Genomic DNA, 20,223 nt, shown 5'->3' on the forward strand with positions numbered 1-20,223 from the left:
AAAAATGTGTTTGAACAAGCATATGCTTACGAAGTACGTTTTGTAGCACTCCACAAAAGAATGAAAGCCAGAAGAAAAATGTTAAATGCAATGGTCTCTCAATGAAAAAATAAAAAGAGAGAGAAAACTAAGGAAACCAGCCAGAAAACTAGTACTAGAGGTGAGCAGTGGTTGCCACTGAGTTTTCTGCTTCTCTCTTGTGTGTGGTTCTAAGACTCTCAAAGCCACAGGTAAGAGCCAAGTACCAAGATTCCTTTAAAGTTTAATGACATGATTTGAGATGTTTATAAACTCAATATGAATTTCAGCTGCAATTAGAAGAAACTCCGCACAGAAACGACATTGCTGGAACACATGTTCAGCGGTTGTGAGGCCGCAGCTGGATTACTGTTAAGTTCTGGACACCATGCTACGACAAGGATATTAATAAATTGGAAAGAAACCAAAAACGGCAGCAAAAAGCAGCATAGACTTGGAAAGATGAAGAGAAACTGATACCTGGAATCCTGAGAACAGAATGCTGGGAGCAAATCTAAATACATCTGTGTATCTCGCGTAGGGAAGGCTAGCTTATTCTCAGCACTGAGCCAGGCTGGGTGAGGAAATTGTGGCATGTGTTAAGTTTATGATGCTTTTTCTAGTTGTAAATGATAATTAGGAAACAGGAGGGCATCTTATTAAGAATGTCTGAGGAAACACCTGCAAAACAGCAACAAAGTTTTTCTGGATAATACTAAGGGATAAATGAAATTCTAAATTCTGTTGAGTTTGTAGTCGTATCACTTTTGAGATTAGGCTCAACGAAGCGTTTATTTAAAGCAAAATAGTATGGGGATAAGAAAATAAATGGGGCATCAATATCCTGTCAGAGATTATTCGGTTATCTCCTTATTTTATGTATTTGCCATATCTAGAGGTTACATATTCTCTGCTCTCCAGAAAGCAGAAGCAATGTGGAACCAATATACAGCCAAGACTTCCTGTGCAGGTGCAGAAGGCTTCCCCGAATCCTTGAGTGGCCTCTTGAGGCCACCAGGTGTGACGGGATCCTAAAGTGTTTCCATAACTGCCCACTATCCAGCCAAGTTCCTATGGTCAGGAGCTGTGTGGGACCTTAAGGGAGAACGTGAAGGAGATTTTCATTTCAGGGCACCTCTGACATGGTTCCCCTAGCAATCGGTGCACTCTGGTTTTGCAGGAATAAAACACACATCAGTCTCACAGTGGGATTTGTAATCTGTTCTGGCTACAGTGAAACATCTTATTTTGGATATGACTGCCAAGCAAAAAAAAAAATATTTCCTTTACAAAGATTTATTTTCCTACCCTCTTTCTGACCATTACATTCTACTAGTCAGCAAAATACAAAGAAAAAAATCCTTAGAGCTTGCCTCAAATATTTGTTGGTGACGAAGAGGTATGTTCCTCTTCTGAACTAGATGACACATGTAAAAGAAAGTGTTTACATCTAGCAGAGCACACCTGAAATTTTCCTACCTCCTGAAGGCAGAGCACACAAGACAACAGAAGTAAAAAAAAAAAAAAAAAAAAGTTTTCTCCCATTTGTTCAATTTATCACCACATTTCAAAGACGCTTTGGCTATGGGGAGAAAATTACTAACCATTGAAGGCACTTAATAGAACAGCAGCATTTTAAAGGAAATTAATACTTAATGGCTTCATCAATTCCTGTTCTATAACGAAACAATATATCTCAACTGGTAGGCTTATAGCAAGGACAATTCTCAGGGACATTACTCAAGCTATGTTCTTACTGCGGCACAGTTGGCAATGGGGTTTTGTTGTTTGGGTGTTTTGGGTTTTTTTTGTATGTTTGTTTTTTTAAAGCACATCATAGTGCATTTTTCTACTAATGTAACCACAGCGTGTTCACTTCAACTTCCTCTTGTACCTTTTCCAGAAAACAGAACATGTACCAGGTCGGTGGCAGTACGTATGTGGTTCGTACTCCTTTCTGCTGCTGCGTTCCTGGCTGGCCAGTTCAAGGGGTAGTAAATATTTAAATTGGCAGCCTGCACACAGTGGGTGGAAATTGGATAGTCCCTTTGATCATACGCTTACAAAGGCCAGCATATAGAGTTTTGTTATGCTGGTAACAAAAAATTTCTGGTACCACTGAGGTGAGGATCCAGTAAATTGGGTATTTTGCATCAGGAAGGTACAGCATAACCCAGATAACCACGGGTTTTTAAATGTGCCTGTTGCATACTTACTTAATGCTGCCTCTCCATGACTCGGCCATTTTTACTTTCCTGTCCTTTGACTCTGCAAGAATATTATTCCTATACAATGCTTTATTGTATCATGTTAAAAACTAACCACTATAAGCATTCCTGAGTATCCCCAGGGTATTGTTTATTCCATTTCTGGAAAGACTTAAATCCTCCTGTGGGGATATGGCGGGGAAGAGGGTGGTTTTGTTACATGTTATTTGCTTTCTTGCATAAAGTTCTTCCACGGTTTTCAGAAGAGCCAGATTTTAATCTAAGCCCTAATTATACCTTTGTTTCAAAAATACTAGTGCCAAGAAGTGTTTTACCTAAGGTATCCATTTAATCCATTTCTTTTATATGGCATAAACAAAATACAACAAGTAATGCATCATTAGTTTTACTTCTTAACGTGAAGAGATAGCAATGTAGCCTAACAATTGGAATATTTGAAGAAAATTAACTTTTTATGAAGAAAGGTTATATGTTTGGTTTAATGAATGCCACAGGTCACGTCTAGCAGGAGGCAGCTCACTGATAAAATCTCTCTCGCGTATTTTCCATTCCTGTTTCCTCTCACCACCTCTCCCAAAAAATCCTACCAGAGGATCAGATTCCTGCACTCCGTGTTGCTGTAACGTATTTGTCGTTAATGATTCTTTTGCTGCTTTGAACGTTACCGTGCATTATGTGCAAATCACCGATTATTTCCATTTCCACTTGCCTTATGAGTCCTCTCTCGAGTCCTGCTTCTGTTCTACTGTCCATTTGCTGGGTTCAAAGATCTCAGTTTCCTTATCAAAACCCCTCACTTGGACTTGGCAGCGTAGGTAAGAAATTGTAGAGTTCTCTGTAGCGTTTCATTTTTCTCGTCCATAGTCTTGTCTTATCTGATCTGGGAATACCAATTTCAAATGAAAGAGGAAGTCTGACTTCTGCTGAAATTAACTACGTGGCTATGCACCTGTCTGCCTGACACCGGAGGAAAGTGCTGAAGTGAGACAGTAACACCGAACTCAGAGGACAAAATGCTACAGCCAGCCTTTTTCTTGCTTCTATAAACAAATCAACATCTTTTTCCTTCACCAGATTCATATTCAGCTATAAAATTTGTTTCAAAGTTGCTTTCAAAGCTCCCCAAAAAGTCATTCTGCCTTCTGATTGCCAGCCCACTCCCTGGGGCGGCCTTAGCTACACGCGGGGCTCCTTCCACATCCCAGAAGTGAGGGGACTACCATAGCTGACATTGCAGGGGGGTACCAGACTCAGATCAGGGATCTTTTTGTTCCTTTAGTACTTCTCGTTTTAATGGATTGAACTGGGGTAGTTGACCACAGACAAGTCACCGCAGCACAGAATTGTCCTGCGCACAACTTGCGGCCAAGCAGTTACTGCCTGCTGGGATCCTTCGCACGTGCAATCTGGCTTATGTTTTCCATTGCGGGTCTGCTTGCAACTAGCTCTGTAACTCGAGTCATATTCATTACAGTTGCTTCATGAAAAAAACAGTATGTAGTTTGAATTTATAGGTATTTACCCCAGTTGTCTCTGTAAAAACCACAGTATTCTGGAATATTCATTTACAGGCAGCCCATTCTGGGAGGGGAGAGAGGTTCGAGTTACCTCCTGATTGCTATGCTTTTCGTTTGCTAAAAATCAATGATTCAATTAATTTGGTGCATTATGACTTAGATATGGTAAATCTCCTAACAGCCAGCAAAACAAGGACTGCAGAATCCCTGGCAAATTATTTTGGGCATGGATGCAAATATACTGGACCAACAGTGCTCCAGAACTGCATTCCCTGGCCTTCTTTCAGAGCTTATAAAATCAGACTTAATCTAGGCCTTTTCCCTGAAACGTTCCCATGAAGATTCATCACCTACAAATTTCACAGAGCACATAAAACTGATTAATAAAACCTACTGTTTCTAGCCATTTTGGATCCTCATGAATTTTGTAGGACATCACTGTGCTGCCTCAGCTGACTGCTGCTGAAGCACACAGCTCCTGCTCTCACCCCACCTTCAGGACTGCACGCTGATCCTTGGAGATGAGAGTATAATCTGGACGTGCTTCACTCTGCCTACAGCCTCCCAGTAAAATTTGAGGTAAAAAATTAGAATTACTCTACCAAACCAATTAGTTTTCAAGTGCTGACTGACCATAACCACAGTTTCTGAGATGGTATTGTTTTGTCCTATCCTGTACTAATTAATCAAAAGAGCTAGCCATACCATCGTGCTTACAGCTCGCTGGCTTTAACCCTGTAATATTTGTATATCAGGGCCATGAAATGCTGAGACATACCACACATTTAAATTGTAGCTACAACATCTGTATGTCAGTTTTAAGTGCCTCAGTACCTGCTAAGCTTTGGCATGCAAACTTGAAAATTAGATTTACCGCACAACTTTCAAATATTGATGTCACTCATCCCCTATTGCTAGTATCAGCCTAAGTGAAATACTAATTTGCAACGTTCAAAGAAGTCTCAGAATATCCAGGGGAGAAATTCAATGCTGTGATTCAGTCATGTGCATGTTGCTTGGGTTAATCCCAGCAGGTCTATTTTGTATCTTCCAGTGCAACAAACTGGAGTTTAGAAAATAATTCCTCCTCACAATTTTACTGGAAAGTATAAGAAAGGCTTCTGTAAAAATTAGGACTACCTTAAATAAGAGGTCAAAAGAAAAATTCAGGTAGCACAACAAGAAACACACCTGCAGTCATTACAGACGGTGGGAGGGGAGCGCTCGCCTCTCGGAGAACAGGACAACTCTGATCGGCAGCGCCCTAAAACGGCCTCACAGCCTCATTCGTGCGTGCATGTGTGTTTCAAAAAAGCGCTGTTGGGTGCCGAGGCTGGGGTAAGTCAGCTCTAGATGGCTGTGCTCGTTCTCTTAGCTTTATGTGCCTGGATGGCAGGCATCCCGTGCCCACTGCTTTCTGGAAGTCTGCTAAGGAAGGGATGGAGGAAAGTGGGGACGTAGTGCTAAGCTACCGCTGCTAGTTTCAGTGTTTGGGGCAGGGGTAACCCATGGTCCCAGAAGCACTGCAGCCGGCACAGTTTAAAGCGTCCCGTATGACTGAGCAAGGGAGCTGCGGATGCAGGGGAGCAGTGCTGCCGTTACCAGGAGGGCAGCTCTTCCAGGGCACCGCTTACAGCCCAGCAGAAGAAATCATTCTTCAACAGCTAACGTTGGTCCAAATAATCAGCTCTGGCAGCTACCCAGAGCCGGAGAACATCACAGCGCTGCGCACGGGTGCTTCCTCACCCCTGGGGCCACGCAGGGTTTTGGGGCAGAAGCTGCAGGTGCGGATGTCCCCTTCGCCCACCCGGCCCCCGCTCAGCAGGAGCAGCCTGCTGCCTCCCCGATGCTGTCGGGCCCTGCACACAACACGAGCAGCAACCCTCCCTTGCTCTTCCCACTAATCTTTACCAGTTTATAAAACTGACAAACAGAGGGTAATAGACGGCTTTTAAAGATATGCAGCTTATTTATCAGGAGGAACAGAGTTGGATACAGCAGCACAAAATTTTTTCCTTATCAAAACAGACGAAGAACTGAAAGATGGATGCTACCAGATACCACAATAAATTCCAATTCCCATCAAACAAACTGTAATGAGTCATTAACATCCCCCCACTCTGATGGAGGGAGATCTTCCTGTTGGTCTGCGCTCCTACGCTGGGTTGACTTTTTTTCTTGAACTGCTCCACATAGTTAATAGAAACATACCATTTGTTGTTAAGCTGTATTTCCCTCAGTTCAGAAATAAGTCTTTCTGATAGCAATAAGAAGCAAAAAGTGTCTCCCCTCCCTTCCCTCTTTGACTCCTACATTCTCCTTCCCAGAAAAGCGTTTATCAAATTTATAACATATAATTATGTATACGAGACCTAAGCGCAGAAGGGATCTTTAACAACTCTTCCAAAACTTGCTGGTGACCAAAGAGTCAGAAGAGTCCTCCAAGTTGAGTTCCTTCATTTGAGAGGAACAAAGCAACAGCTTCCACTGTCTGGGAGAAGAGAGCTCAACCAAAAGGCTTCAGACGAGTACTATTTTGCCAGTAGGTTTTCAGGTATCACATCAGTGTCAGGGCAAGAATGTCATCTCCTCCAAGCATTTTCAGGCACAGTTCTTCTCAAAAGATTCCCTTTGACTCTGCTATCATAAGAGCTAGGACAACTGAGATTTTAATTCAGAACTTGATTATGGAATAATACATAGAATATACGTACACAGACTATTCCAGCTAATAACCAGCATGAGTACAGAAAGAGTCTGGACAGTCAAAAACCAGAAGAAAATAGATGAGATGGAAACACACAGGAGGAGCAGCAATAAAATGAAATGGGACTGGAATTCCATCCAAAAGGAAGATACATTTGTTTGCATAGCTTGGAGGAGTAAGAAGGAACAAGCTCCCTGCAAGTTTTCACAGCCAGAGTCCCTCAAATAATTGCATGAATACTGGTCAGCCTACGCACCGAAGTATTACTGAACACACTACACTGTCTGAAAGTGAAGAGAGAACACTAAGCATTTGGTAGGCTATTTGTATGCTGGGGCAGGTGTGCACCCAGCAGCCCTGCAGTCCCCATCCCTTGCTTGTCCAGATTGGAGACTTACGTGAACAAGCTACAGCTCCCTTTTAGGCTGGGGCACCCCAGGTTCCCCCCTCTGCAAATCTAGCATGTGGAGAGAAAGAAAAGGAAGAGAGAAAGTTTGGGACTGCATGCCTACGTCTTGCCCCACTACGCAAAGACAGGCTGAAGCTAGGGAACAAACTCCATCCTGCTTGAAAAGTGCTTCCTAAGCATAACCTTGTGAAGTAAAGCACTCAGAATAGCAATTAAAACCAAAACCACTCCCCTTACTTAGCAGCTCATGTCAAAGAAGCTTAAGCACATGCCTAAAGTTAAACAGATGTTTAGGTTTCTGCTCAAGTGGGGCCTGTGCTGACTCTGCAGTATTGCAGATTTACAGGACTGACTAGCAGCAACTGCAGGCCCTTAATTCTGCTGGTACCTCTGCTCTACTGATATGTGCTCCTTGGTATGCACATACTGCAAACACTGACTCAGATGCCAGATTTCCGTAACATACACAAAGCCATAAAAGTACTTCTCAAACTCTAGCAATCTCGTTGATTCAAATAAAGCACGTAAATTTCTTAAAAATTAAATATATATATATTTGTATGCCAATGATCCCAATGATCCTAAAATGCCACATTAATACCGCAATAAATATATATATATATATATTTGTATGCCAATGATTCCCAATGATCCTAAAATGCCACATTACACCAATAGTGGGCAAAGACAAAAACGCCAGAGGAGTTGAAAAATATGGAGTTAAGATTGGTACAAGACAGTCTTTTCAATTAATGACATGTTAAAAAAGTGTTGTATCCACACTGTTTAGAAATGAGTAAGTGTGTTACAAATACTCGAGTATAATCTCTAAACTATTCTTCAAAACTCTTTGCCCTTTGCTAGCCTAAAGCGGCAGGTTATTCCAAATGGATGTTATCTGCTTTAGAGACAAACTCCATTGTGGGGGGAAACTCTAGTTGCCAAGTACTTGGCAAGACAGATTTGCAATTAGGTACTTCCCTCTACCCTAGGGAACCTGGACTATAAAAAGAGAACAGAAGACAGACCCAAATTTAACTAAATGAACTGCACCCACTCCAAAAGCAGTATGCCAAGTTTCAAAATATTCTGGCTTGCAACAAAACTTTAAAGATAAGTTTCCAACAGCCATCTCAACGGCCTGCTCAATACACACATGCACGCTAGGATTTCATACAGAAATATAGCTCATAGTGAGGCCTGGGTAATGCAACTTTTGCCAGAATTAGGACATATATAGAGAACATGCTCATGCATTGTCTATAAAACTCAGTTCATTAATTACAGTTGGCAAGCAACACATATAGGAGACAAGGGTGGTTGTGAAATATATTGCAAGATCTGCTGCTTTAAAAAAAAAAAAAAAAAAAAAAAAGGCTATGCCAGAGGTACATAAGGAGCCTGTGAATAAATGAGCATATTCCTGCAAAAGGTTATTGACTACAAAGACAAACTGGCACAGAGATCCTTTGCTAGTGCTCCAGACACACAGCAACTGACTTGCTCATCAAGTTACACTGAAAATGCCTCTTTCTTACAGTTTTCTTTTCCAAAAAGCTGCAGATGCACATCTCACTTGGGAAGAAGTGGGAAGAGGGTCATAAGATGCTCAAGTCTTGCCACACTTAAAAAACCAATTCTAGTCCTTCCTAGTTTCTGAAGCACACTGTGAAGAAGCAAGTTAAATGATCCATTTAAGAGGCATCTATGGGAGAAAGCCTAAGCCTGTGTCTTTAAAAGGTTTAATGAATTTACTCCCTTCACATGCGAGAGTTGCAGTGATACGTGCAGATTCTTCCTGTCCTACCTGGTTGAGTTGGCCGAAACAGACTGGTTCCCAAAAACTTTAGCTGCGCAAAATAAGATCATCCATCATAGGGACGAATGCACACACAGAAGTGCAGGCAATCTGAACAACAGGAATGTGCCCCACATAGAAACAAACGCAATATGGAGCACTTAATTGTGCTGGGGAATGGTTTCATTTATAGTTTCAAAAAAAATCTCAACTTAAAAAAAATTAATAATAATTCATCTGTTTATAAAATTCGTTCTATTAAATACTCTGCACAAGATTTTAAAATCAGATCTAAAAATGACCAACAGCCCCATCAGGCCTGCACAAAGGACCAAAGCACTGCTCGGATTTTCACACAAAATCCACCACTTTTGTACAGAGAGCCCACAGCATAGCACAAGTAAAGGGATGGAAGATCTGTAGCAGAAAGGATTAAAATTCTTTATAAAATTGCTGGATTTCTAGTGGCACAGAAACTGTGTATTATCTTTTCCAAATCTGATTTTTCCATTACCTTTCATAATAATAAACAGCGCTAGAAGTGTGTAAGATACTTCTCCTCATCCCTAGAGAGCCATAGTTTTTAAGTGATCTCTCAGATGGGGCAGTACTTGAGGCAACAGAATTCTCCAGGATTGGGTTAACAATTCTTTCAGAGGAACCAGGGAGTTTACCCCAAAAGATACGGGCAGGACCTCATCACCTTTTAAATTTCATACATATACTTTAGCCTGGTTTTGTCATTATAAAACTGTACTACAAGAAAAGTATACAAAGTGTCTTGCTTAGAGTGTTGATGATGTAGAAGTATGTTGTTTCAAAACAAAAACAAGTTTAGTTCATCTTTAAAGAACGTACTATTCTGATAACAACCATCTCCAAGTAAACTGAGGAACCACTGGGAACCACAGCAATATGAAATTCATTCTTCTCTGAAATACACAGGAACTGTTTATTTCTTCATGTGCTCAGACACGATCTGGATTTTCATTTAGTTATTACTGTAGTGAAGTGAAACGAGAGCTATAGCATCCTGGTAAATTAATTATGGCCCACTTCCCCTCCATCTTTTTTTGTATTTTGATTCTAATGCTACAGGACAGGCAGGCTGTTCCCCCCACTCCTATTTCTCGTTAATCTTTAGAAAGGACGATCTCACACCTCGGTTCAGAGTTCACTGATTTTTAGCGAGATTTTACTATATATTCCTTTCAAAACACAGGTTTGCTTTTCGATAGTGTTTGGTCATTTCCAACCAGGTGAAGCCCAGCCATTGCTGTGCTGCTGGACTTGAAGGTCCTGGTCTAGGCAGGGTTAGCCTGTCTATGATACATGAGCACAACCGTGGCAGGTAAGCATGGAGTTACCAAGGCTCAGATGGGCTGCGCCAGAGGAGGCCTCGCCTTCTGGGGCAGAGCCGTTCAGGGCCAGCCAGTATGAGGGAATGGAGGAAGGGAATATGCACAAAACACCAGGTTTTAGTACAGCACAGCCTGTTCCTTAGCACCCACACCACCAACCTTACCCTCCACTTGCAGCAGGGGTGGAGGCAGGGTCCTAGCCTGTCCTGCTTGCTTGCCAGGCTTTTTTTTAGGTTGTTCATGCCAGAATCAAGTAGGCAGAAACAGTCTTTTTCATTTCTAGCAGAGGAGATCACAGCTGTCCCAACCCTACACATCAGAGATCAAGCATCCCCCAATTTTCACACCTGGTATAGAGGTGAAAAGAAGTTTCCTCTTGTATCATCTCCTCTTTTCTTTTGGGAAACCAAGACTGAGGCATCTTGCTTAACAGTCGTGTTTGTTCAAGTCTAAGATATCTGCACTATAGCTACCGAGCCCCGAAGGGCTCCAAATATCACCACAGGCTATAAAATACTTCTCAGCAAACATCAGCAAGGTTCAGCACTTGCAGCAAGAGCTCCCAAAGCCTGGTAACACGCCACAGGAAGAACGCTGAAGAAACAGAGTGCCACCCCTGCTCTGGTCCCCACGACAACAGGGAATTTGTTAAACAAAAGCCTGAGCTCATCCCAAGAAGCAATCAATGCCCCCAGTACACCAGAAAAAGTTATGACCCAGAAAAAGAGGTCAGGAAACACTCTGGCAATCAGCTCAGTCATGCACAGCCAGACACCTTGAGAAGTTTTTTTGCCCCTTGAGATGCATGAACGGCACAGCCCTGCTCAGGATGAAGTTGATTTCCATTAGCTTCTGCAGTATTGATGAGGCACAGGAGAGTTCAACGGACACGCCACAGCAGAGTTGGTACGTATTGCTACGTGCCAGCTATCTGGTACCTCCCAGACGGAGCAGCACACGTAAATCAGCCATCAGTAGCAAGGACGTGCCCACTGAAGGCCAGTAAAAGAGCAGCAGGAGAAGCAGGGCTGCTCTACAAGAGGACATGAGCCAGGAGCCGTGGTGACCACGGTGCAGACAGCCCCCTCACCAACAAGATGCAATCTTGCAGCATGCGAACAGGACAGGCAGAGTGGGGTGCTGGCACATCAGCAGTCCCAGATAAAGCAAAGGGATAAAATGGGTCCAGGGTCTATGCAGAGGGTCCAGTCAGGAGCAAAAGGAGATGGGCCTGGAGACAAGGCCACAACACAGATCCAAGACCCATCCAGGAGGCAGGGCCAGGGCTGGAGGCAAGCACACTTAGGAAGCCTGAGCTGAAGCACAGCCCCAGGCTGCGGGCAGCGGCTCCAGGGGAGACTGCTTGGGGCTGGTGGTGCACTCGGGGCCCCAACATAGTGGTTCAAACCTTAACTGCCTTGTTTCCTCGCAGGAGGGGGTTACTGTTGTAACCCTATTGCTTTTATCATCATGTTTCCAAAAAGAAAGACAGCTGCCTCAATACTTCTGTCTCTCTTTTAAGAGAGCAGTTTTTAAAACAGCTGTTAGGGTAATTTAAGCTCATGCTGTCAAATAAATTGACCGTGCAATTTTTGAGGTTTACTTTGTTTATACCTTTTAAAGCCAGACTTGGGGACCTCAGAGTTGCTGCTCAAGTGAGTATTTCATTGCTTTAACTTAGTATTGAAAACATATTTCTGTCATCTTTCAAGCTCCATTTGTGCATTTCATACAAGCTGCTTCCTGCCACATCACACTCATTCATTTCTGGTTTTCTATATTTTAAAAAAAAAAAAAAAAAAAAAAAAAAAAAAAAAAAAAAAAAGGGTCACAGACCCAGCGCGCGCCTGTTACGTAACCCCCCGCTAACGGGCGCAGGAATTCGGGATGCCGCGCGGCCGCGGCGGAGCGGGCGGACTTGGCAAGCTCAGCTCTTACTTCCGGCGAAACTGGAATGCGGAGCAGCTCGCCGGGCTTCGGAGTTTGTACAGTCATCGTTCCACTAAAGAGTTAGTCTGGGAAAGGAAAATAAGGCAGGCGTTGAAGCAAACCTACTGCCGGGTCTGCAGAGCGGGACTCAGCTGAAATAAAGTATTTTAAAGTAGGTCAGCACACCATATTGCAAGTATGAGTAAGTGGTCACTGTGCTCAAATCGCCTGTGGGTCACCGGGCTGCAGCAGAGCGTACAAGAGCAGGGCTCCAACCAAACGTGACTCAGAAGAGTCAGCCTGCCCTGTTACCTGCTCTTCTCCCAGCTTCTGCATGCTCTAAATATTCTCAAGCCACTTCACTTCTAACCTGGCGGCTGCTCCAAGCAATGAAAGGATAGTGGGTTTGCTTTTGGGAGTGCTGGATCTACAGAGGGGCGTTTTGTTCTCAGGCTCTGGTGCCAAGCTCCCCAAAGGTTTCCAGTCACCAGCAGACGTTGCTGCAGGACAGGCCGCTCAGCCCTAGTCCCGAGCTAGGGCACGAGACCTGCTCTCTCCCAACACCCAGGAGCACTGTGGAAATGGAGCATGTTAAGCAAAGAGAGACTCTATAAAGGATTCAACATGCTAAATTCAGATACGTCAAGTATTTGCAAATTCCCTGCCCCTGAAGGAATTGGGCTGAACTGCTGCACCAAAACATGAACCACTACATTTCTCTGTGGAAACACACATCCTCTCCCCCACCCCGAGCCATGTGGTTCAGTTTTTGCATGAAAGCTTGAGTATAACAGAGATAATAAGTTTCATACTGGCCACTTAAGGCAGTGTTATCTCCACCCTGGGGAACTCTGGAAGGGGGAGGCTAGTTGGGTAATTTTGAACGAATTTTACAAGCAGAGTTGCAAGAAGAGTAAGTTCTTGTAAGTTTAGCTAGTACAGGAGGCAGAATAGAAGCATCCAACCTGCACAAACCTCCCTGCAGAGGGGGGTTTCCTGGTGTGTCGGTGGCAGACTCCACACACCTGCTGTTCGCAGGAGACCAGACCTCCCGAATCCCACTGCCCTCCGAATTTCATCCCGTCTCAGACCCAAGCAAGTGCTCAAGTTACCACCAGTGTCGCTTGTCACGAAATGTTATTTAGTAAGCATGTGTTAGTGACCCTCTTCACTTCTGCCTCTCCAAGCAGAGATGACTTTCCCGAAGAGCTAGAACCCAAACCAACTCTTCATAACTCGAATGTTTATAGCAGGATCAAGGTATGAGCATTTCTTCACAGTCTGAGGGTTTCACCACTCTGTGGCACCCAGCAGGTTACTGGCAAACACGGCATCTCTACTCAGTACTGACGACGAGTCGGTGATTAACAATTAACATTCTTATATTCCTCCATTTCTTAAAGGAGTTACCCATTTGCTGTAAGCAAAACGTTAGCACGCTGACCCTTGTAGCTTGCACCCACCTCTCTGCTGCTTGCCTCTAACTTGGCACAGGAGCCACCAGCTTGGGACTCTGACTGAGCTCCTCCCAGCACTAAGGTGGTGGGAAGTGAAATACCAGCTCCTCTGCCCACCACTCCCCACGTGTTTTACTCATTTAAAAAAAAAACAAGAAATAGCTAGATCTGTTGGCTATGCTACAGTTAGAAATCAAATCCTCTCAGATTTATGATAGCTCTGGTTGATTGTATTTTTAAAAGTTGTTTTTGTAAGGGACCCAAGTAACTTCAACTATATTCTCCAGAATTCAGGATTTTCTCCATTTTTTTCTTCCTGAATTAGGAATATAAATACATCACCAGTTAAGGACAAGATCTAGCAACAGTTAAATAGTCCTCGTTCCCCTGAAGATACTGGGATGGCTCACATGAGAACATTTTGAAGGACAGCAGATTTTTTTTTTTAAACATTTCTTTTGGCTTAAAATATTTAGAATAAGATCTCCCAGTTTTCCAGCAACACAGCTGTTATATGTCTGGCTTTAAACCCATATCTGTTTGTACCATACTAAGATTCCCAGTGAATGTAAAACCTGCAAAATCTCAAGGCTGATTTTCCTTAGCATTGACAATTTATCCCTTAATCAAGGAATTTTTTTTCATGGACTACTTCAGTTAAATTTCCTTAATTTCATTTTATACAATTCCTTTGAGGATGTATTCTGTCAAATAGATATTTGATAAGATTAGGGATAGCTCAAGTCCCCAGTTCAAAACCTGGAAGTGAGAAATTTTGGCCAATGTTTCAGTAGGAAGTTTTTGTTTTGGGAGGAAAAAAATTCTGATTTATCAAAAATTCCTCATAGGGAAGCGCTATTTTTGAAAAATGTCCTGATCAACAAAAACCCCAAAAGCAACAAACGCCCCCTCCTCCCCCAAACTCAAAACCAACTTTGATATCTCAAAATTGGGTATGTCCAAGTCAGAAAGTATGGTTTGGGTTCAACATTATATCCACTTTGAGGTTTTAGTTAACATATTTAAAAGGTCAAAATATATACTTTCATTGACTGAATTTCATTTATTTTTCTAATCATCAGCATCCAAAAAAATTGAAATTCTAAATGAAATGAGAAGATTTTTATCTACTGTCTCACCGATACAGAAAAATCAGAGAAGGAGATTTTTACTTCTCTAGACATTTTCTTGCACTTCTGAGGCTGGAATTGAATAGATTTTCTGAGTTTAACAAGTCTATTTATTTCTTTGAGATATCATTGAAAAGGAGGAAAAAACAAACTCCCTCAGTATCCCGCTTTGATCTGCATGCAGGCTAAATCAAATTTATCCAACAGCCTCCTGACTGGGTGGAGGCAGTGGGAAATACTTGGCCATACCGATTTTTTGTTCCTGACAACGGTTGCTCTGATGGAAAGTGATGTTATACTACAGAGAGAATTGTGGGTGGTTTTGTGTAGGAAAAAACCCACAGAAATCTAATATTTTTTCAGTACTTGGTGTTTCAAAATCTAAACCAAATAATAATAACAACAACAACAATAATAATAATTTAGATATTAAAACCTAGGATCTGGGCTTGTAAGCTTTTGAATAGGTTTACTTCATTGGGAAATGAGGCAGTCACAGAACAAGCTTTTATTCCTAATTTAACTTTACCAATCATTTAAAGTTAGTTTTGAAAGCACAGTATATTTGGCCATGCATTTATTAAAACAACAACAGCAACAAAAAAAGTCCAGGCTGTAGAAGAAACATGCAGAGATATTCAGACCAGAGCAGAAGCTCCACAGACCAGAGCTAGCTCCACTAGCTCTATCTCCTTCGCTAGTGTAATTAAAACTATTTTGATCTACATTAAACAGGATACCAGCATACATTAGGGAACCCATTTTGCCCACTTCTACATGCTAGCAGCTACCATGAAAGGAACAGTCTCTATTTCCCCATTCCCCTCACGGTGACTAGGTTACTTTACCCCATCTATGGAATGTATATAACACATGCACATTCATCACAGAAACCTCATCCCTCCAAAGGTGTCGCATACAACCAGAAGATTTCAGAAACGCAAAAAGCCAGGACCACTGTCCCAACTCTACACCGCACTGTCTCATCTCCAGGCTCAGGCCACTGAACCTGCAGTTCAGTCCAGGTTTCCTGGGCTAGGTACAGTCTCCCATATGCAAGCCAGCTCCTCGTAAGTGATAAAGAGGAATCATAAACAAAGATTTTCTGAATAAAAATCTTTCTTTGAACAAGACATTCAGGGTTTGGATATGTTAGAACACGTAGCGATCCAGCCATCGCAGAGCAGTATTGCCTGACAGGACGTTTTCGATCCAAAGTACAAAGCAACAACACAGTCTTTCAGCTATCAGTTCCTGGCTTTGTGGGGCAATGCCAACTCTGACATTGACTCACTTGTGCCTTCTGCTGTTGCTGCTATTGACGTATTTCTATAACTGTGCACAGTTTCATAGTTCAGAAGTTCCCCTTTTCAATTTCTGTATTGCATATAAGGCAATAGCCTCCTGGCAAGCTGGCACGACTAATCTCTTAATTTCTTTGCTCCAAGACTCTGCAGAGTAGACTTGACTGAGCTATCTGTAGTCCCCAACAAGTTTCAAGTTAAAACTTAAATAAAGTAGGAGTTGAAGGATCATCTCTGCATCCTAGGGAGAGATGTCATAGAGCCTTATGGCCAGAATACAGCACGTGGCTTTTAGTGAGTTTCCTCAAATAACTTGTAGGATCGCTTAAAAAAAAATTAATATATGGTATGAGCAATTGTAGGTTTCACTACATTTACCTTCTAGATTATGATAGTAATCTACAGCCTTCAAACACTTCAGATGCAATGCCTGAAGGATGCAGCAATAATACCATTCCTCCAGAAACACACTTGGTTTAGAGGACCCCTCCTGCAGAGGAGCATCCCCTGCCCTCCTCCTCCCCCTTTCTCTCACACTGGCACAGCTTCTTTTTTGATCTTGCTGCAAAGTGAACCATTGAAACAAAGGAGCCCCACACTGTTTTAAAAACTTTGGCGTATCACTTCAGAGAGGCAGATCAGCGCACAACTGCACCAACAATTGCAAGAGCTCAGCCAAAGGGGTAGTGAAATATAAGGAGAGCACAGGGGGGATGAAGGGACTAGGGCATGGGAGAGCCAGGAATTTTTTTCTAATTGGCTTTGCTAGAAGAGCAAAAGTATCAAGCTATACTTTCATGTTTATTTAATCCAAAATCATGGATAACACACAGCCATTGAAAAGGGCACCACAGTCCTACAGTCCTGTTTGCCATTTTTAAAATACAAATTCTCTCTTCTGCTCTGCTCAATGCTTTTGAAGTCATCATGTTTTTTCTGGAAATTTTTGTTCTGCTGGTACTACGACTGCAACTGTGTTGGTACTGAAGTTCAGACCAGAAATAACAGACTAACAGTTCAACTTTTGGATAACCTAACAACATTGCCAAGGTGGTTTAAAAGCAGCTTACTTTCCCATCCATCTTCACCTTTGAAATATATAGCAAAGCAGTTCTACCTAGATTATAAAGTAAGGACTTCCACATAAAAGTAAACATGCAAGAAGCTTCTCCTCCATTGTAGGGCACTAGCATGCCTTTTTCCTGTTGGTTTCAGGTTTTCCCGTCTCTGCACTTCCCCAGTAGGTGTGATTTCTATCAATTAAAAAAAAAAAAAGTGTGTCCTGTCTCAATTCCAAATAGAGAACATAGGTTTTAGCATGTTGCTTTGGTGTGTTTCTGCAATTTTTTGTCAAAACGTATTGTGTGCCCATCAAATATTTGCATTCGTGTCCAGTGGAACACTGGGTGCTGAGCACTAATAGAAGACAGGAATCTACGCTGTTGAAATAGTTTATTTATAGCGAATATTCTGGAATTTGCCTCATCAAATAGTATTTGCTGGAGCAAATGTAGATTAAAGTCATTTGGCTGATGCTGTTCTTCCCACTATTTCATTCAAGTCAGCAGATGAGGATGCTCTCTTGAGAATTTCTCAGCTTTGCAGAAATTCTGATGCTATTGTCTGGCACTTTGAGTGTTACAATCAAATGAGTCCCAGCCGTACCTTCCCCCATTCAACATGTTCTTTCACTCAACTAAACACACTCTTCGGTTAAACAACTGATACATTTCTCCTTGCGTTAATTAGCAGGCCATGCTTTTTCGTCTGGTCTCCTACAGTAAGGAGGTTTTAGTGATTGTACTGTTTGTACATCTATCACTTGTTTACCCCCCCCACAAAACCACTTTTGACCTTTTCTACCAAATCTGCTAAAGGGTAGAAATGTCTAAGATTTGTTAATAGCTGGCCCACATACAGAAAAGAGACCCAAATTTGTTGCCCACAAGGGGACCATCTGTAGCATGTATGCAAGTACAGTGTAAGACAGCAAGAAATCCACCCACGAGCACTCTAGGAAACCTGTGAGCAGAAAGCCTGAAGCATTACATCAGCGCCCAGCTGGATTTCCACACACACAACCTCAGCTCTTTCACAATACTTACAGGTATAAGGCACGTTCATGCTTTAAAATCTGCTGAAGTAGAGCCATATAGTACATAGTACTGGCAAACTCCCAAGCCCTTGAAACACATTAACAGAATTGCACAATCTTGCTCTTCCCTTTCTTTCCTGTTGTCTACTTTCAGTTTTTTCTCCTAATTTTACAAATGATGTAAGTTTGCTACTATTGCTTGTCTCTCCTTTCTCCTACTAAAAAGACATTTCACTTTTTGCCATTATATTTCACACAGCTTTGGCACTGGAATCACCTTTCATATAAACAGCGTCACCGGTTAAAGATTGCCATTTAATCTTGATTGATTGTTCTGCAGACGTTTGCACAGGAAAGATCCTGTGCAATCTGCTTGCATCGGCAGTATTTTCTGTGTTAAGCACAAACTGCTAATGCTTTGGATTTTCTTTCATTGAAGAGTTTTAAATGTAGAATGCATTTCATTCACAGACTTATCTATTCCCATCTTTTTACATTGCTCATTTAAACTGCATTGCTTTCTGCTGTATTCCTCCATAAATGGCATGGTTTACAACAGAAAATACTGAAACTGCCTTTATCTTTTATTCTCCACCCCCTTGCATTACTTAGTTCTGTTTCCAGATAATACAAGCTTATTGTAGCCAGCAACACTGACTGTTGCTATGTTTTTGTATCCCTTATGTTTGTTTCCATTTGTACTGGTCCTTTTTCAGTTGTTTGACATGTTTTTAGTTCCTTCATCTATGGTTAATCTCTTTATTGCCTCACTTGCTTAGGTATCATTTGGACTCAAATCATCTGATCACATATCTGGAATACTTCCAGAGTTTTAAAACAATACTACCGGAGATTACGCTTAAAGTTAGATGGCAGTCTAGCTCTTAGCTAGCCTCATTTTCCTAATGGGCGACCGCAAGACTTTTTAGGAGTGTAGCATACTCCACATTTTTTATGGCCATATCAATGATCTTTTTGGGCTTCAACTGAAAATAATTTTATACCCTATTATTCCTTATGATGCGCAGACAGGCAGAACTTCAGGATGGAAAATAAAATGAGCAGCCCGCTTTTTATTTCATGGTTCTAGCTTCGGGTGGCTTGCAGCTGGGACTCTGGTTGGTTTTCTGACCTTGCCTGGAGAACATGGGGCTGGATCCTTTCTTGGACTAAGTCACTTCTGCTAGCTCCAGCACTCACTAGGGTGTCTCGTGTCCAAATCCCTTTGGAATAGGCCATTTTAACATCAAGAAAGAAATGAATGTCTCTATACTTGTGATCAATGTCTCAGTACAATATGCACCTACTTCCTGTAGATGCTTTGAGCAAGGTTGGACAAAAATAGGAAAACTAGAAAGTAGAAGTTGATAGTGCTGGTAAATCTTATTTCCACAACCACTCCCACCAGAGCCAAAGAAACGACCCACATAAATGCTCACCATCACAACTACAGATTACACAATCAGAATCCTAAAAATAGCAGCAAAACTTACACAGGCATAGTACTATGTCCAAGTCTGCAGCCAGACAGTTCAGCTTTCAAGATTCCAGGCCAATTGCTTTTCATAGATAGACTGTCTGAAAATATTGCTGAGTCTCTGTTTTAATCTCTCACCAACATAACCCAACCTTTTTTATGTGACATTTCCTATCATAAGTAACCCTCCCTTCAGCTAAGATGGGCCATGGCCTTACAGTTGCTAGATCTTGAGATATACTAGACGGAAGACAATCAAGTAGAAGATCAAGGTTAACCTTCTGGTGAACAACCATCGCCTAATCTGTTCATCAGGGATGCTCTCTGAACCCCATCCATTCATACTTGGTAACATTTACCACTTTTCCAGTGTAATTACACTGGATATGGGGTGTTAACATCTACTGCACTGAGACCTAATCCAACAATTCTGCTCTTTCCCACATATTAAGAAGTGTCCAAGCTGTAATTACGCTTTACTTTTCACTTCATAAGTGCTTAAATTTCCTTATGCAGGTCTTCTACACTATGAGAGAGTAATTTGTATTTTCCAACTCTTTTTTAGCCTTTTTTTTTTTTTTTTTACGGGAGTGTTGCGAATTGTACAAAACAGGACTGAGCAAGCCACGAATACAGGCAGTCCCCCCACCGCAAGATCAGGGAGACTGAAAATGTGCACATTTGCTTTGACAATTTACTCTCATTATTTGTGTTGCATTATTTTATGTATATTCTCTAATACTACCTTTTAAAATTGTATCTATTCTGTTCTGGACATATTCTGTTCTGCAAA

Source organism: Platalea leucorodia (assembly GCF_965183815.1).
Source record: "Platalea leucorodia genome assembly, chromosome: 5".
Taxonomy (NCBI): Eukaryota; Metazoa; Chordata; class Aves; order Pelecaniformes; family Threskiornithidae; genus Platalea; species Platalea leucorodia.